The sequence below is a fragment of the Dendrobates tinctorius genome, unplaced genomic scaffold (genome assembly GCF_039654945.1).
Source record: "Dendrobates tinctorius isolate UK_male_01 unplaced genomic scaffold, ASM3965494v1 ptg000211l, whole genome shotgun sequence".
Classification (NCBI taxonomy): domain Eukaryota; kingdom Metazoa; phylum Chordata; class Amphibia; order Anura; family Dendrobatidae; genus Dendrobates; species Dendrobates tinctorius.
In genome coordinates, this window is record NW_027361878.1 from 29,902,928 (window position 1) to 29,918,528 (window position 15,601).

The following is a 15,601-nucleotide window of genomic DNA, read 5'->3' on the forward strand; positions in this document are numbered from 1 at the left end:
CCTAACCCTAATTCCAGCCCTAACCCTAATTCCAGCCCTAACCCTAATTCCAGCCCTAACCCTAATTCCAGCCCTAACCCTAATTCCAACCCTAACCCTAATTCCAACCCTAATTTTAACCCTAATTTTAACCCTAACCCTAATTTTAACCCTAATTCCAACCCTAACCCTAATTCTAGCCCTAACCCTATTTCTAACCCTAACCCTATCTGTAACCCTTATTCCAACCCTAACCCTAGTTCGAACCCTAAATGGAAAAAAAAATATTTTTTTTATTTTATTATTTGCACCTGGCTATGGGGGTGATAAAAGGGGGGTGTATTTACTTTTTTTTCATTTTGATCACTGTGAGAGTGTATCACAGTGATCAAAATGAAAAATGAACGGGCAACTGGCAAATTCATGGGCGCCGCCATCTTGGACAATGGCAGGCGCACTGCGCATGCGCCCGCCATTTTGCAAGATGGCGGCGCCCATGATCCGGACACCGGGAGCACGATCGGAGGTTCTGGGGGCATCGGAAGGTGGGAGGGAGCGATAGACAGGGGAGGGGGAGCAGATGATGACGGCGGCGAACGATCGCCGCCATCCATCGGTGGCGGGGGCCGATCGGCCCCGCCAGTCGGTGTGTGGGGGGGTCGGGGGTCAGTGTCCAGCCATGTCCGATGCTATTGCAGCATCGGCCATGGCTGGATTGTAATATTTCACCAAATTTCATTGGTGAAATATTACAAATCGCTCCGATTGGCTGTTTCACTTTTAACAGCCAATCAGAGCGATCGTAGGCACGTGGGGGCTAAGCCACGCCCCCAGGGATTAACTGTAGAGTGTCCTTTGTGTGCGGGTCGGGTGACCTTTCAGTGACCCCGGTCACCCGACCCGCAGGGGGGCTATTTATAGCATGACGCCTACGTAGGCGTCATAGGTCGTTTGGGCACGACTTTTCATGACGCCTACGTAGACGTCATGGGTCGTGAAGGGGTTAAAATAAATATAATAAATAAAAAATATTGAAAATGGACTGTATATAATGAAATCCTCATTTATTCTGTGCTAATATTATGAAACACAAAAAAATAAAATATATAGCCGTGTCACAGATAAATTTTACATCTAAGGTAAAAATATCCACAAATAAACAACCACATTTCTCTGGTTGTATGTGTATATAGCAATACATATCTACATAGCTCTGACCCCTAAAATGACATGCATATAAAGATGGCCAGAAAAGATGAAGCTAAAAGGACTGAAACAGTTCCTTTCCCCCTATAAGTGATAAAGTGACAATAAGTCCACAAAGATTGTGAAGAAGGGCTAAACCACACTGTATAAAAAGTAATCAATTTTTTACAGATAAAGTCCCCGGAGGGAACCAGGGATATACAGAAAAGAATAAAAACATGAAAAAAGTGAGCAAATGCACAATTAGGAAATCCATGTTCTCCTTCTGTCTCCACATCACATTCTTTCCTCCAATAAGGGCTGAAATGCCTTAAGATGAGATCTCTAATTTCTCCAACCAAGACTGATACAACTTGATCCATGTTGGATGAGTACAAGAGTCCTAAAAACTAAAAATAAAAATTAAAACCACAGAAAAAAAGGACAAAACAACTTAAAACACAATTACAAGAAAGGGGCGAAACTCAAAATTTCATTTAACCCGTCAGGTTGAACAGAGCCTATCCTAAATATCCATTTGGCTTCTAATTGAGCCAAATTTTTTCTCCAATTCCCACCCCTTTGATTAATATAAACCTGATCTATCCCGATCACCTTAAGGAGGTTGGCATTACTGTCATGAACTTGTTTAAAATGTCTCGGTATGGGTTTCAACTCAGCATCCACAGTGTTCTCTTTTGCATTCTGAATGTCTCTCACATGTTCTCTAATTCTCACTTTTAGAGGTCTTGATGTCAGGCCTATGTAGATCTTCTCACAGGGACACATTGCATAGTACACTACACCTACCGAGTTGCACGTTATATGTTTATCAATTTTAAAGGATTTTTTCCCATCGCTTGTCTTAAATGTTAGCGCTCTTTGCATATTTGGACATGCAATACAGTCCATACATGGAAAAAAGCCTTTTTTCAAGCCCTTAGATCTCCTACAGACTTCCCCTTCTTCTCCTGCATGGTAACTATGTACCAGCATATCTTTCAAGTTGCGAGATCTTCGATATGTAATGGAAGGAATATCCATGATGTGCTTCTGGACAACCTGATCTACTTTCAAGATAGGCCAGAATTTATTCAATGCTCTTTTCATATCCGACCACTTTTCACTGTAGGTTGAGATGAATCTTACCTTTGGTTCTTCCTGTGCCTTAATTCTTGATTGTAAAAGATTATTCCTTTTTTCTGCTACTGCTGTTGTACCCTCGTTTTATACTTCTTGAGTATCCTCTATCCTCAAATCTTTCTGTCAATACATGAGCCTGCTTTTTGAAAAGATGATCATTAGAGCAAATCCTTCTGATCCGTAGAAATTGGCTCGTCGGGATGCCATTCATCAATGGTTGAGGATGTGACGACGATGCATGTAGGAAGGCATTAACGGCTGTGTCCTTCCTGTACACATCAGTTTGCAGGACATCATCAGGTCCCCTGAAAATTAGAATATCCAAGAATTCAATCCTCTCTCTATCATATTTACATGACAATTTGATGTTCAATGAGTTATCATTAAGGATTTCAAGAAAAGACAGAAGGTCCTGTTCTGTACCTTGCCAGATCATGAGAATATCATCAGTATATCTGGCCCAGAACAGGACCTTCTCAATAAATGCAATTGGTTTTGAAAAGAACAATTCTCTCTCCCAAAGGCCTAAAAACAGATTTGCATATGAGGGGGCAAATGCCGCCCCCATTGCAGTTCCACATTGTTGCAAATATACTGCATTCTTAAATAAGAAATAATTGTGTTCCAACGTGAATTGCAAAAGGGAAATGAGAAATTCAACAAGTTCAGGGTTAAGGTCCGACATATCAAGGAATTTTCTGGTTGCTTTGATGCCGTCATTGTGCCTGATGGACGTGTACAATGAATCCACATCAAATGAAACCAGCCACATGTCCTTGTCCATTGGTATACCCTCTATTTTAGATAAAACATCACCTGTGTCTCTAATATAAGAAGGTAGATTTTGAGCCAATGGTTTCAAATAGAAATCAAGGTATTTACAGATTTGTTCACACAAACTATCTTTGCCCGAAACTATTGGCCGTCCTGGGGGGTTAGAAACATTCTTGTGGATCTTAGGAATAAAATACACACATGATGTTTTTGGGTACTTAGGTATCAAGTTGTCCTTAAGATCTCTTGCAATTGTTCCCTCATGAAACGCCTGATCCAACATGGTCTGTAATTCATCTTGAAATGTTAAGGTCGGATTGTACGTCATTTTTTTGTAACAGGTTGTATCCCTAAGTTGCCTGAATGCTTCTTTTTCATATTGTTCTACGGGCCATATGACAATATTGCCCCCTTTGTCTGATGGTTTGATTATGACCCCCTCAAGATCTTGTAGTTCTCTAAGGGCTTGCCTCTGAGAAGGTGTCAGATTGTCATTAGAAATTCTTTTAGAGATTTTTTCAAATTCCTTTGTTACTAATCGGACAAATAATTCTATGTTGGGATATAGATTTAAAGATGGAAATTTCTTGGGTATGGGTGGATGATATTTTGGAATGTTAGTTGTAATTACCTGTTGATCATTATCAAGTTCTTCCAGAGTTGCAATTGCCTCTAATTCTAGAGAATTCCAGACTTCTCCTGTTCTTGATTTATCATGGAGTTTTTTGAGGATCAGTTTTCTAGCGAAAAGGTGTAAATCCTTTACGGCTGCAAAAAGGTCAAAAGAAGATGTAGGTGAAAATGTTAACCCTAATCCAAGAACCTCCAATTGAGGTTCTGACAGATTTTTATTTGAAAGGTTAATCACCTGAAGTCTAGAGGAGGGGTTATTCTTTCTCCTATCCTTCCTATTGGAATTGCCTCCTCTTCTCCTGTAGTTGTCACCTCTTAAATTGTACATACGACTGTTAACATTAGATTCATTATCCTCCTCCCGTGATGATATAGAGGAGATTGAAGATGATCTATTGTGGTCATGTTCCTGATTTTGAATATTAGGCCATCAGTACACCTTGCCGTTCTTGAAATCATTAAGATCTCTCAAAAATTTTTTACTTTTCACCCCCTGGATCTCTTTTTCCCAAACTTCAAATTGCATATCAATGTCTTTATTCAGATCTTGAAGTTCAGAGGCAGTTAATGCTTCTGTAAGTTTCTTTCTCGTGTTATCAATGTCCATATCAAATTTCTCCAAGCTTTTTTTGTTACCACTGATAAGGAGTTCCATAAGGGATCTGGAGCACTGATTACAAATTTCTTCCCATTTTGCTTTAAAAGCACTATCCTCAACAGGGAAGGACGGCATAATTCTCACCCGGAGGCCTCGTGGTATTAGACCCTTCATTAGGTATTTTTCTAAGGATGCTCTGTTCCACCATGTACGGGTGCGTTTTTTTAAAAGATATTTAATAGAGTTTTTTAACACAATTTTTTGCCCACTTTCATTACTACCATTGTGCACCGTATCTCCATTAAAAACTGCATCTAAACTTGATAACCAGGCCGCATCCCTGGTTTTAGTGTCCATGAGGCCAACTCAAAGGACCCTGTAGATAAATACAGGAAAAATCAGTTTCTCAAATAACAAGGCCTATATAAAGCTTCCTATAATGTATACTGCAATCCAAGAAAAAGAGGAAGTTTGAATAACATTGTGAAAAAACATGCAGTAAGCTAAAAACAGCGTTTATTAAGTCATATAAAATACATACTCATTGTATGGATCACAAAAGATATACATAGATACAATGTGCACAATGGAACCACCGACAGAGGTATCACATGAACAAGAGTACAGGGGAAAGTGTTACTAACATATAGTTTATATTTTTATATTTTGGTGCACTGAATAATTATCTGAAAAACACTACTAACAGTATATAATGTATAGTTACATCAATGCACCCCTCTAGGGTATATAAATACTGAACAAAATCCCCAAAGAAAACATGATTTATCATATGATATGAGAGAATTATAGAAAAATGAGCTGTTAGGTAGCATATGCAAATAATAAGCCACCAGATAAATATTCCCAAACTGGCTAATGCATGGCAGAATTGATGAAGGCTAACAATATGTGAGAAAATTGTATGTCCATCTTCATCACAAAAGTGCTAAGTGCAAACTGCAATGAAATAAAGTTATAATATAGCCTAAATGGCAGTGCATAGAAGACGAATCATAAAGTCAGAAAGCCTCCTACCATGGGAAAAGCATGTCGCTATGTGGAAAAAGTGCAAATGCACAGCTGAAATAGTTAAATGTGCATAGCAGCTCAAAGTGAATACCTGACCTGTGGGTGGCAACCGTTCCCCGACGCGCGTTTCGCGTGAGCTTCTTCAATAGGGGGTAAGTGTGTATAAGCGTTGTCTGAAGATCTATTTATAATCATATCTCTCATTACCTGGGCGGTCTGTAATGGCGCTTGCTTCACATCACCAGCAAGATGACGTCACACGGTTCGGCGTCCCACGTGATCATCCCATGATTCCCCAGCCCGACGCGTCTCATGATCTGGCAAGGTACAGAACAGGACCTTCTGTCTTTTCTTGAAATCCTTAATGATAACTCATTGAACATCAAATTGTCATGTAAATATGATAGAGAGAGGATTGAATTCTTGAATATTCTAATTTTCAGGGGACCTGATGATGTCCTGCAAACTGATGTGTACAGGAAGGACACGGCCGTTAATGCCTTCCTACATGCATCGTCGTCACATCCTCAACCATTGATGAATGGCATCCCGACGAGCCAATTTCTACGGATCAGAAGGATTTGCTCTAATGATCACCTTTTCAAAAAGCAGGCTCATGTATTGACAGAAAGATTTGAGGATAGAGGATACTCAAAAAGAAGTATAAAATGAGGGTACAACAGAGCAGTAGCAGAAAAAAGGAATAATCTTTTACAATCAAGAATTAAGGCACAGGAAGAACCAAAGGTAAGATTCATCTCAACCTACAGTGAAAAGTGGTCGGATATGAAAAGAGCATTGAATAAATTCTGGCCTATCTTGAAAGTAGATCAGGTTGTCCAGAAGCACATCATGGATATTCCTTCCATTACATACCGAAGATCTCGCAACTTGAAAGATATGCTGGTACATAGTTACCATGCAGGAGAAGAAGGGGAAGTCTGTAGGAGATCTAAGGGCTTGAAAAAAGGCTTTTTTCCATGTATGGACTGTATTGCATGTCCAAATATGCAAAGAGCGCTAACATTTAAGACAAGCGATGGGAAAAAATCCTTTAAAATTGATAAACATATAACGTGCAACTCGGTAGGTGTAGTGTACTATGCAATGTGTCCCTGTGAGAAGACATCAAGACCTCTAAAAGTGAGAATTAGAGAACATGTGATAGACATTCAGAATGCAAAAGAGAACACTGTGGATGCGGAGTTGAAACCCATACCGAGACATTTTAAACAAGTTCATGACAGTAATGCCAAACTCCTTAAGGTGATCGGGATAGATCAGGTTTATATTAATCAAAGGGGTGGGAATTGGAGAAAAAATTTGGCTCAATTAGAAGCCAAATGGATATTTAGGATAGGCTCTGTTCAACCTGACGGGTTAAATGAAATTTTGAGTTTCGCCCCTTTCTTGTAATTGTGTTTTAAGTTGTTTTGTCCTTTTTTTCTGTGGTTTTATTTTTATTTTTAGTTTTTAGGACTCTTGTACTCATCCAACATGGATCAAGTTGTATCAGTCTTGGTTGGAGAAATTAGAGATCTCATCTTAAGGCATTTCAGCCCTTATTGGAGGAAAGAATGTGATGTGGAGACAGAAGGAGAACATGGATTTCCTAATTGTGCATTTGCTCACTTTTTTCATGTTTTTATTCTTTTCTGTATATCCCTGGTTCCCTCCGGGGACTTTATCTGTAAAAAATTGATTACTTTTTATACAGTGTGGTTTAGCCCTTCTCCACAATCTTTGTGGACTTATTGTCACTTTATCACTTATAGGGGGAAAGGAACTGTTTCAGTCCTTTTAGCTTCATCTTTTCTGGCCATCTTTATATGCATGTCATTTTAGGGGTCAGAGCTATGTAGATATGTATTGCTATATACACATACAACCAGAGAAATGTGGTTGTTTATTTGTGGATATTTTTACCTTAGATGTAAAATTTATCTGTGACACGGCTATATATTTTATTTTTTTGTGTTTCATAATATTAGCACAGAATAAATGAGGATTTCATTATATACAGTCCATTTTCAATATTTTTTATTTATTATATTTATTTTAATTCATATTCACTTATTTTTCAACATGGTTTACTTATTATTTTATCATTCACATTTATAGAATCATCCTCACTCATAACTCGCTCACATTAGAGGCACTTGTAGCATATAGTGTTCTAAATAATTCCTGTCTTCCTTCTTATATGATCTCTCCCGTTTGGCATTATGTGCTCCGAATCATTGCTGGGTGTGATCACAGCAAACACGCTCCAAACGTGGCTTTTCTTTCTCCTTCTCTCGTATATCCTGGCGGTGTGCGCTTTTAATCATCCCCGGTCAGTGCGTCACTATGGTGACGCGTCCCTGGCGTGGCCCTCCCTCTTCCTTGCCCTGACGCGTCGGGCTGGGGAACCATGGGATGATCACGTGGGACGCCGAACCGTGTGACGTCATCTTGCTGGTGATGTGAAGCAAGCGCCATTACAGACCGCCCAGGTAATGAGAGATATGATTATAAATAGATCTTCAGACAACGCTTATACACACTTACCCCCTATTGAAGAAGCTCACGCAAAACGCGCGTCGGGGAACGGTTGCCACCCACAGGTCAGGTATTCACTTTGAGCTGCTATGCACATTTAACTATTTCAGCTGTGCATTTGCACTTTTTCCACATAGCGACATGCTTTTCCCATGGTAGGAGGCTTTCTGACTTTATGATTCGTCTTCTATGCACTGCCATTTAGGCTATATTATAACTTTATTTCATTGCAGTTTGCACTTAGCACTTTTGTGATGAAGATGGACATACAATTTTCTCACATATTGTTAGCCTTCATCAATTCTGCCATGCATTAGCCAGTTTGGGAATATTTATCTGGTGGCTTATTATTTGCATATGCTATCTAACAGCTCATTTTTCTATAATTCTCTCATATCATATGATAAATCATGTTTTCTTTGGGGATTTTGTTCAGTATTTATATACCCTAGAGGGGTGCATTGATGTAACTATACATTATATACTGTTAGTAGTGTTTTTCAGATAATTATTCAGTGCACCAAAATATAAAAATATAAACTATATGTTAGTAACACTTTCCCCTGTACTCTTGTTCATGTGATACCTCTGTCGGTGGTTCCATTGTGCACATTGTATCTATATATATCTTTTGTGATCCATACAATGAGTATGTATTTTATATGACTTAATAAACACTGTTTTTAGCTTACTGCATGTTTTTTCACAATGTTATTCAAACTTCCTCTTTTTCTTGGATTGCAGTATACATTATAGGAAGCTTTATATAGGCCTTGTTATTTGAGAAACTTTTAGCTTACTAAGTCTAGTGTTATACTACCCCAAGGGACCTGGTCCTTTAGCCAACTGAGATTTAGCTTTCTCACAGAGAGCAGGCTAAATCCAAGTTGTCAAAAGGACCTGGTCCTCTAGCCTGCTCGATCTAATATTAAAATACTCACAGTGACCTGGTAGCCAACTGGGATTTAGCTTTCTCACAGAGAGCATACTAAATTCAAGTTGGCAGAAGGAACTGGTCCTTTAGGCGACTGGGATTTAGCTTTCTCACAGAAGAGCAGGCTAAATCCAAGTTGGCTGAAGGACCTGGTCCTTTAGCCTGCTAGCTCTAGTATTAAAACACTCACAGGGACCTGGTCCTATAGCCAACTAGGATTTAGCTTTCTCACAGAGAGTAGGCTAAATCCAAGCTGGCTGAAGGACCTGGTCCTTTAATCTGCTAGATCTAATATTAAAACACTCACAGGGACCTGGTCCTTTAGCCAACTGGGATTTAGCTTTCTCACAGAGAGCAGGCCAAATCCAAGTTGGCAGAAGGACCTGGTCTTTTAGGTGACTGGGTTTTAGCTTTCTCACAGAGAGCAGGCTAAATCCAAGCTGGCAGAAGGACCTGGTCCTTTAGCCTGCTAGGTCTAGTATTAAAACACTCACAGGGACCTGGTCCTTTAGCCAACTAGGATTTAGCTTTCTCACAGAGAGTAGGCTAAATCCAAGCTGGCTGAAGGACCTGATCCTTTAATCTGCTAGATCTAATATTAAAACACTCACAGGGACATGGTCCTTTAGCCAACTGGTATTTAGCTTTCTCACAGAGAGCAGGCTAAATTCAAGTTGGCAGAAGGACCTGGTCCTTTAGCCTCCTAGGTCTAGTTTTAAAACACTCACAGGACCTGGTCCTTTAGCCTGCCAGGTCTAGTATTAAAACACTCACAGGCACCTGGTCCTTTAGCCAACTGGGATTTAGCTTTCTCACAGAGAGCAGGCTAAATCCAAGTTGGCTGAAGGACCTGGTCCATTAGGTGACTCGGTTTTAGCTTTCTCACAGAGAGCAGGCTAAATCCAAGCTGGCAGAAGGACCTGGTCCTTTAGCCTGCTAGGTCTAGTATTAAAACACTCACAGGGACCTAGTCCTTTAGCCAACTAGGATTTAGCTTTCTCACAGAGAGTAGGCTAAATCCAAGCTGGCTGAAGGACCTGGTCCTTTAATCTTCTAGATTTAATATTAAAACACTCACCAGCCCATTCACCAGCGACAAGGTGATCTCAGATTGAATGGGTCCCTATACTGACTGCCTGGTGTGAACTGACCTCTGGCTAGTAACATGATAAAGCCTGTATATATAGGACGATAGGAACCAAACATGTGATTGAATGCGATTAAAATCACCACTTGATGAAGGGCGGAGTGCTCAGTCAGAAAAATAGTATACAAGTAATAAAACAAACTGACGGCACATCTAGAACTAGTCTGAATAGGTGCATACCAAAAGGCAACTTACATATTAAATAGAAAATGGCAGCACACCAAATACCTTGTCGCTGGTGAATGGGCTCACATCTTTTGGCCAAATTTTGTGCTAAGTATCTCATATGTTTTTCAAGATTGCAAAAGCCATTATGCTATTCATATTTCACTTATTTCATATTTGATATGCCTTATAAAAGCCATTATGAAATGTATTACTAAAGCCATTTTGCTATTCGTATTTCACATATTTCATATTTGGTGTGCTGCCATTTTCTATTTAATATGTAAGTTGCCTTTTGGTATGCACCTATTCAGACTAGTTCTAGATGTGCCGTCAGTTTGTTTTATTACTTGGGTTTTAGCTTTCTCACAGAGAGCAGGCTAAATCCAAGCTGGCAGAAGGACCTGGTCCTTTAGCCTCCTAGGTCTAGTTTTAAAACACTCACAGGACCTGGTCCTTTAGCCTGCCAGGTCTAGTATTAAAACACTCACAGGGACCTGGTCCTTTAGCCAACTGGGATTTAGCTTTCTCACAGAGAGCAGGCTAAATCCAAGTTGGCAGAATGACCTGGTCCTATAGTCTGCTAGATCTAATATTAAAACACTCACAGGGACATGGTCCTTTAGCCAACTGGGATTTAGCTTTCTCACAGAGAGCATGCTAAATTCAAGTTGGCAGAAGGACCTGGTCCTTTAGCCTCCTAGGTCTAGTTTTAAAACACTCACAGGACCTGGTCCTTTAGCTTGCTAAGTCTAGTATTAAAACACTCACAGGCACCTGGTCCTTTAGGTGACTGGGATTTTGCTTTCTCTCAGAGAGCTGGCTAAATCCAAGTTGCCTGAAGGACCTGGTCCTTTTGCCAACTGGGATTTCGCTGGTCCTTTAGCCTGCTAGGTCTAGTATTAAAACACTCACAGGGGCCTGGTCCTTTAGCCAACTGGGATTTAGCTTTATCACAGACAGCAGGCTAAATCCAAGTTGGCTGAAGGACCTGGTCCTTTAGTCTGCTAGATCTAATATTAAAACACTCACAGGGACATGGTCCTTTAGCCAACTGGGATTTAGCTTTCTCACAGAGAGCAGGCTAAATTCAAGTTGGCAGAAGGACCTGGTCCTTTAGGCGACTGGGATTTAGCTTTCTCACAGATAGCAGGCTAAATTCAAGTTGGCAGAAGGACCTGGTCCTTTAGCCTCCTAGGTTTAGTTTTAAAACACTCACAGGACCTGGTCCTTTAACCAACTGGGATTTAGGTTTCTCACAGAGAGCAGGATAAATCCAAGCTGGCAGAAGGACCTGGTCCTTTAGCCTGCTAGGTCTAGTATTAAAACACTCACAGGGACCTGGTCCTTTAGCCAACTAGGATTTAGCTTTCTCACAGAGAGTAGGCTAAATCCAAGCTGGCTGAAGGACCTGGTCATTTAATCTGCTAGATCTAATATTAAAACACTCACAGGGACATGGTCCTTTAGCCTGCTAGGTCTAGTATTAAAACACTCACAGGCACCTGGTCCTTTAGCCAACTGGGATTTAGGTTTCTCACAGAGAGCAGGCTAAATCCAAGTTGGCTGAAGGACCTGGTCCTTTAGCCTGCTAGGTCTAGTATTAAAACACTCACAGGGACCTGGTCCTTTACCCAACTAGGATTTAGCTTTTTCACAGAGAGTAGGCTAAATCCAAGCTGGCTGAAGGACCTGGTCCTTTAATCTGCTAGATCTAATATTAAAACACTCACAGGGACATGGTCCTTTAGCCAACTGGGATTTAGTTTCTCACAGAGAGCAGGCAAAATTCAAGTTGGCAGAAGGACCTGGTCCTTTAGCCTCCTAAGTCTAGTTTTAAAACACTCACAGGACCTGGTCCTTTAGCCTGCCAGGTCTAGTATTAAAACACTCACAGGCACCTGGTCCTTTAGGTGACTGGGATTTTGCTTTCTCACAGAGAGCAGGCTAAATCCAAGTTGGCTGAAGGACCTGGTTCTTTAGCCTGCTAGGTCTAGTATTAAAACACTCACAGGGACCTGGTCCTTTAGCCAACTGGGATTTAGCTTTCTCACAGACAGCAGGCTAAATCGAAGCTGGCAGAAGGACCTGGTCCTTTAGCCTGCTAGGTCTAGTATTAAAACACTCACAGGGACCTGGTCCTTTAGCCAACAAGGATTTAGCTTTCTCACAGAGAGTAGGCTAAATCCAAGCTGGCTGAAGGACCTGGTCCTTTAATCTGCTAGATCTAATATTAAAACACTCACAGGGACCTAGTCCTTTAGCCAACTAGGATTTAGCTTTCTCACAGAGAGTAGGCTAAATCCAAGCTGGCTGAAGGACCTGGTCCTTTAATTTGCTAGATCTAATATTAAAACACTCACAGGGACCTGGTCCTTTAGCCAACTGGGATTTAGCTTTCTCACAGAGAGCAGGCTAAATCCAAGTAGGCTGAAGGACCTGGTCCTTTAGGTGACAGGGTTTTAGCTTTCTCACAGAGAGCAGGCTAAATCCAAGCTGGCAGAAGGACCTGGTCCTTTAGCCTGCTAGGTCCAGTATTAAAACACTCACAGGGACCTGGTCCTTTACCCAACTAGGATTTAGCTTTCTCACAGAGAGTAGGCTAAATCCAAGCTGGCTGAAGGACCTGGTCCTTTAATCTGCTAGATCTAATATTAAAACACTCACAGGGACATGGTCCTTTAGCCAACTGGGATTTAGCTGTCTCACAGAGAGCAGGCTAAATTCAAGTTGGCAGAAGGACCTGGTCCTTTAGCCTCCTAGGTCTAGTTTTAAAACACTCACAGGACCTGGTCTTTTAGCCTGCCAGGTCTAGTATTAAAACACTCACAGGCACCTGGTCCTTTAGCCAACTGGGATTTAGCTTTCTCACAGAGAGCAGGCTAACTCCAAGTTGGCAGAATGACCTGGTCCTTTAGTCTGCTAGATCTAATATTAAAACACTCACAGGGACATGGTCCTTTAGCCCAGTGGTCCCCAACCTTTTTTGCACCAGGGACCGGTTTCAAGCAAGACCATTCTTCCATGGCCCGGCAGGGCGGGGATGGAGGTGTGGCAGGGGCGGGGCTTTGGTCATAAGGGGGCAGGGCTATGGACACGGTTGTAGTGTAGCAGTGCATACTTATAATTAAGTAACATTTATAATGTGACTCAACGCACCATAGGTTTTGAATGAGTGCTCCATCACCCCCTTCTCCCCATCATTGCCTTCACCCCATCACTCCCTTCTCCCCATCATTGCCTTCACCCCATCACTCCCTTCTCCCCATCATTGCCTTCACCCCATCACTCCCTTCTCCCCATCATTGCCTTCACCCCATCACTGCCATCTCTCCATCATTGCCTTCACCCCATCACTGCTGTCTCCCCATCATTGCCTTCACCCCATCACTGCTGTCTCCCCATCATTGCCTTCACCCCATCACTCCCTTCTCCCCATCATTGCCTTCACCCCATCACTGCTGTCTCCCCATCATTGCCTTCACCCCATCACTCCCCTCTCCCCATCATTGCCTTCACCCCATCACTGCCTTCTCTCCATCATTGCCTTCACCCCGTCACTCCCTTCTCCCCATCATTGCCTTCACCCCATCACTGCCATCTCTCTATCATTGCCTTCACCCCATCACTGCTGTCTCCCCATCATTGCCTTCAACCCATCACTCCCTTCTCCCCATCATTGCCTTCACCCCATCACTCCCTTCTCCCCATCATTGCCTTCACCCCATCACTGCCGTCTCTCCATCATTGCCTTCACCCCATCACTGCTGTCTCCCCATCATTGCCTTCACCCCATCACTCCCCTCTCCCCATCATTGCCTTCACCCCATCATTGCCTTCACCCCATCACTCCCTTCTCCCCATCATTGCCTTCACCCCATCACTGCTGTCACTCCATCATTGCCTTCACCCCATCACTGCTGTCTCCCCATCATTGCCTTCACCCTATCACTTCCCTCTCCCCATCATTGCCTTCACCCCATCACTGCCTTCTCTCCATCATTGCCTTCACCCCATCACTCCCTTCTCCCCATCATTGCCTTCACCCCATCACTGCTGTCTCTCCATCATTGCCTTCACCCCATCACTGCCGTCTCTCCATCATTGCCTTCACCCCATCACTGCCGTCTCTCCATCATTGCCTTCACCCCATCACTCCCCTCTCCCCATCATTGCCTTCACCCCGTCACTGCCTTCTCTCCATCATTGCCTTCACCCCGTCACTCCCTTCTCCCCATCATTGCCTTCACCCCATCACTGCCATCTCTCCATCATTGCCTTCACCCCATCACTGCTGTCTCCCCATCATTGCCTTCACCCCATCACTCCCCTCTCCCCATCATTGCCTTCACCCCATCACTGCCTTCTCTCCATCATTGCCTTCACCCCATCACTGCTGTCTCCCCATCATTGCCTTCACCCCATCACTCCCCTCTCCCCATCATTGCCTTCACCCCATCACTGCCTTCTCTCCATCATTGCCTTCACCCCATCACTCCCTTCTCCCCATCATTGCCTTCACCCCATCACTGCCTTCTCCCCATCACTGCTGTCTCTCCATCATTGCCTTCACCCCATCACTGCTGTCTCCCCATCATTGCCTTCACCCCATCACTCCCCTCTCCCCATCATTGCCTTCACCCCATCACTGCCTTTTCTCCATCACTCCCTTCTCCCCATCACTGCTGTCTCCCCATTATTGCCTTCACCCCATCACTGCTGTCTCCCCATCATTGCCTTCAACCCATCACTCCCCTCTCCCCATCATTGCCTTCACCCCATCACTGCCTTCTCTCCATCACTCCCTTCTCCCCATCACTGCTGTCTCTCTATCATTGCCTTCACCCCATCACTGCTGTCTCCCCATCATTGCCTTCACCCCATCACTCCCTTCTCCCCATCATTGCCTTCACCCCATCACTGCTGTCTCTCCATCATTGCCTTCACCCCATCACTCCCCTCATGGCCTTCTCCTCATGTCCCCATCTCCTCCAGGGCCAGGCTACACAAACACACACACACACACACACCACCTCTCTCCTCTCACCTGTCGCAGCATCGCCCGCGCTTCCTCGCTCTGACACAGCAGCGGCCGCGCTCTCCTCTCTGTGTCAGTCAGAGACAGGAAGCGCGGGCAGCGGCAGGAAGCTGGACGCAGAGGTCCTTGCAGCTCCGCTCCTGCTATTCCCTCTAGCAGGCAGCGGAGCTGCTTTGATCGTTCCCTGGCCGCCGCTACACTTGAGAGCAGTCTAAGAACTGCTGCGCGCCGCCCCAGCCCCCGCTACGCCACTGACCGCCCCTGGCTCCCCTTGTGTCCGCGGACCGGCAAGGGCTCTGCAGCGGCCCGGTGGTTGGGGACCCCTGCTTTAGCCAACTGGGATTTAGCTTTCTCACAGAGAGCATGCTAAATTCAAGTTGGCAGAAGGACCTGGTCCTTTAGTCTCCTAGGTCTAGTTTTAAAACACTCACAGGA

General features: G+C 43.3%; 1 long non-coding RNA gene across 1 annotated transcript; it reads right to left on the minus strand.

Moving 5' to 3' along the window:
- Positions 1-1,028: 1,028 nt before the first annotated feature.
- Positions 1,029-4,707, minus strand: LOC141058180 (uncharacterized). The gene is made up of 3 exons (XR_012222117.1): positions 3,713-4,707; positions 2,314-2,612; positions 1,029-1,574 (listed from the first exon to the last, which is right to left on the minus strand). It is a non-coding gene; the product is annotated as an uncharacterized lncRNA (long non-coding RNA).
- Positions 4,708-15,601: the final 10,894 nt, after the last annotated feature.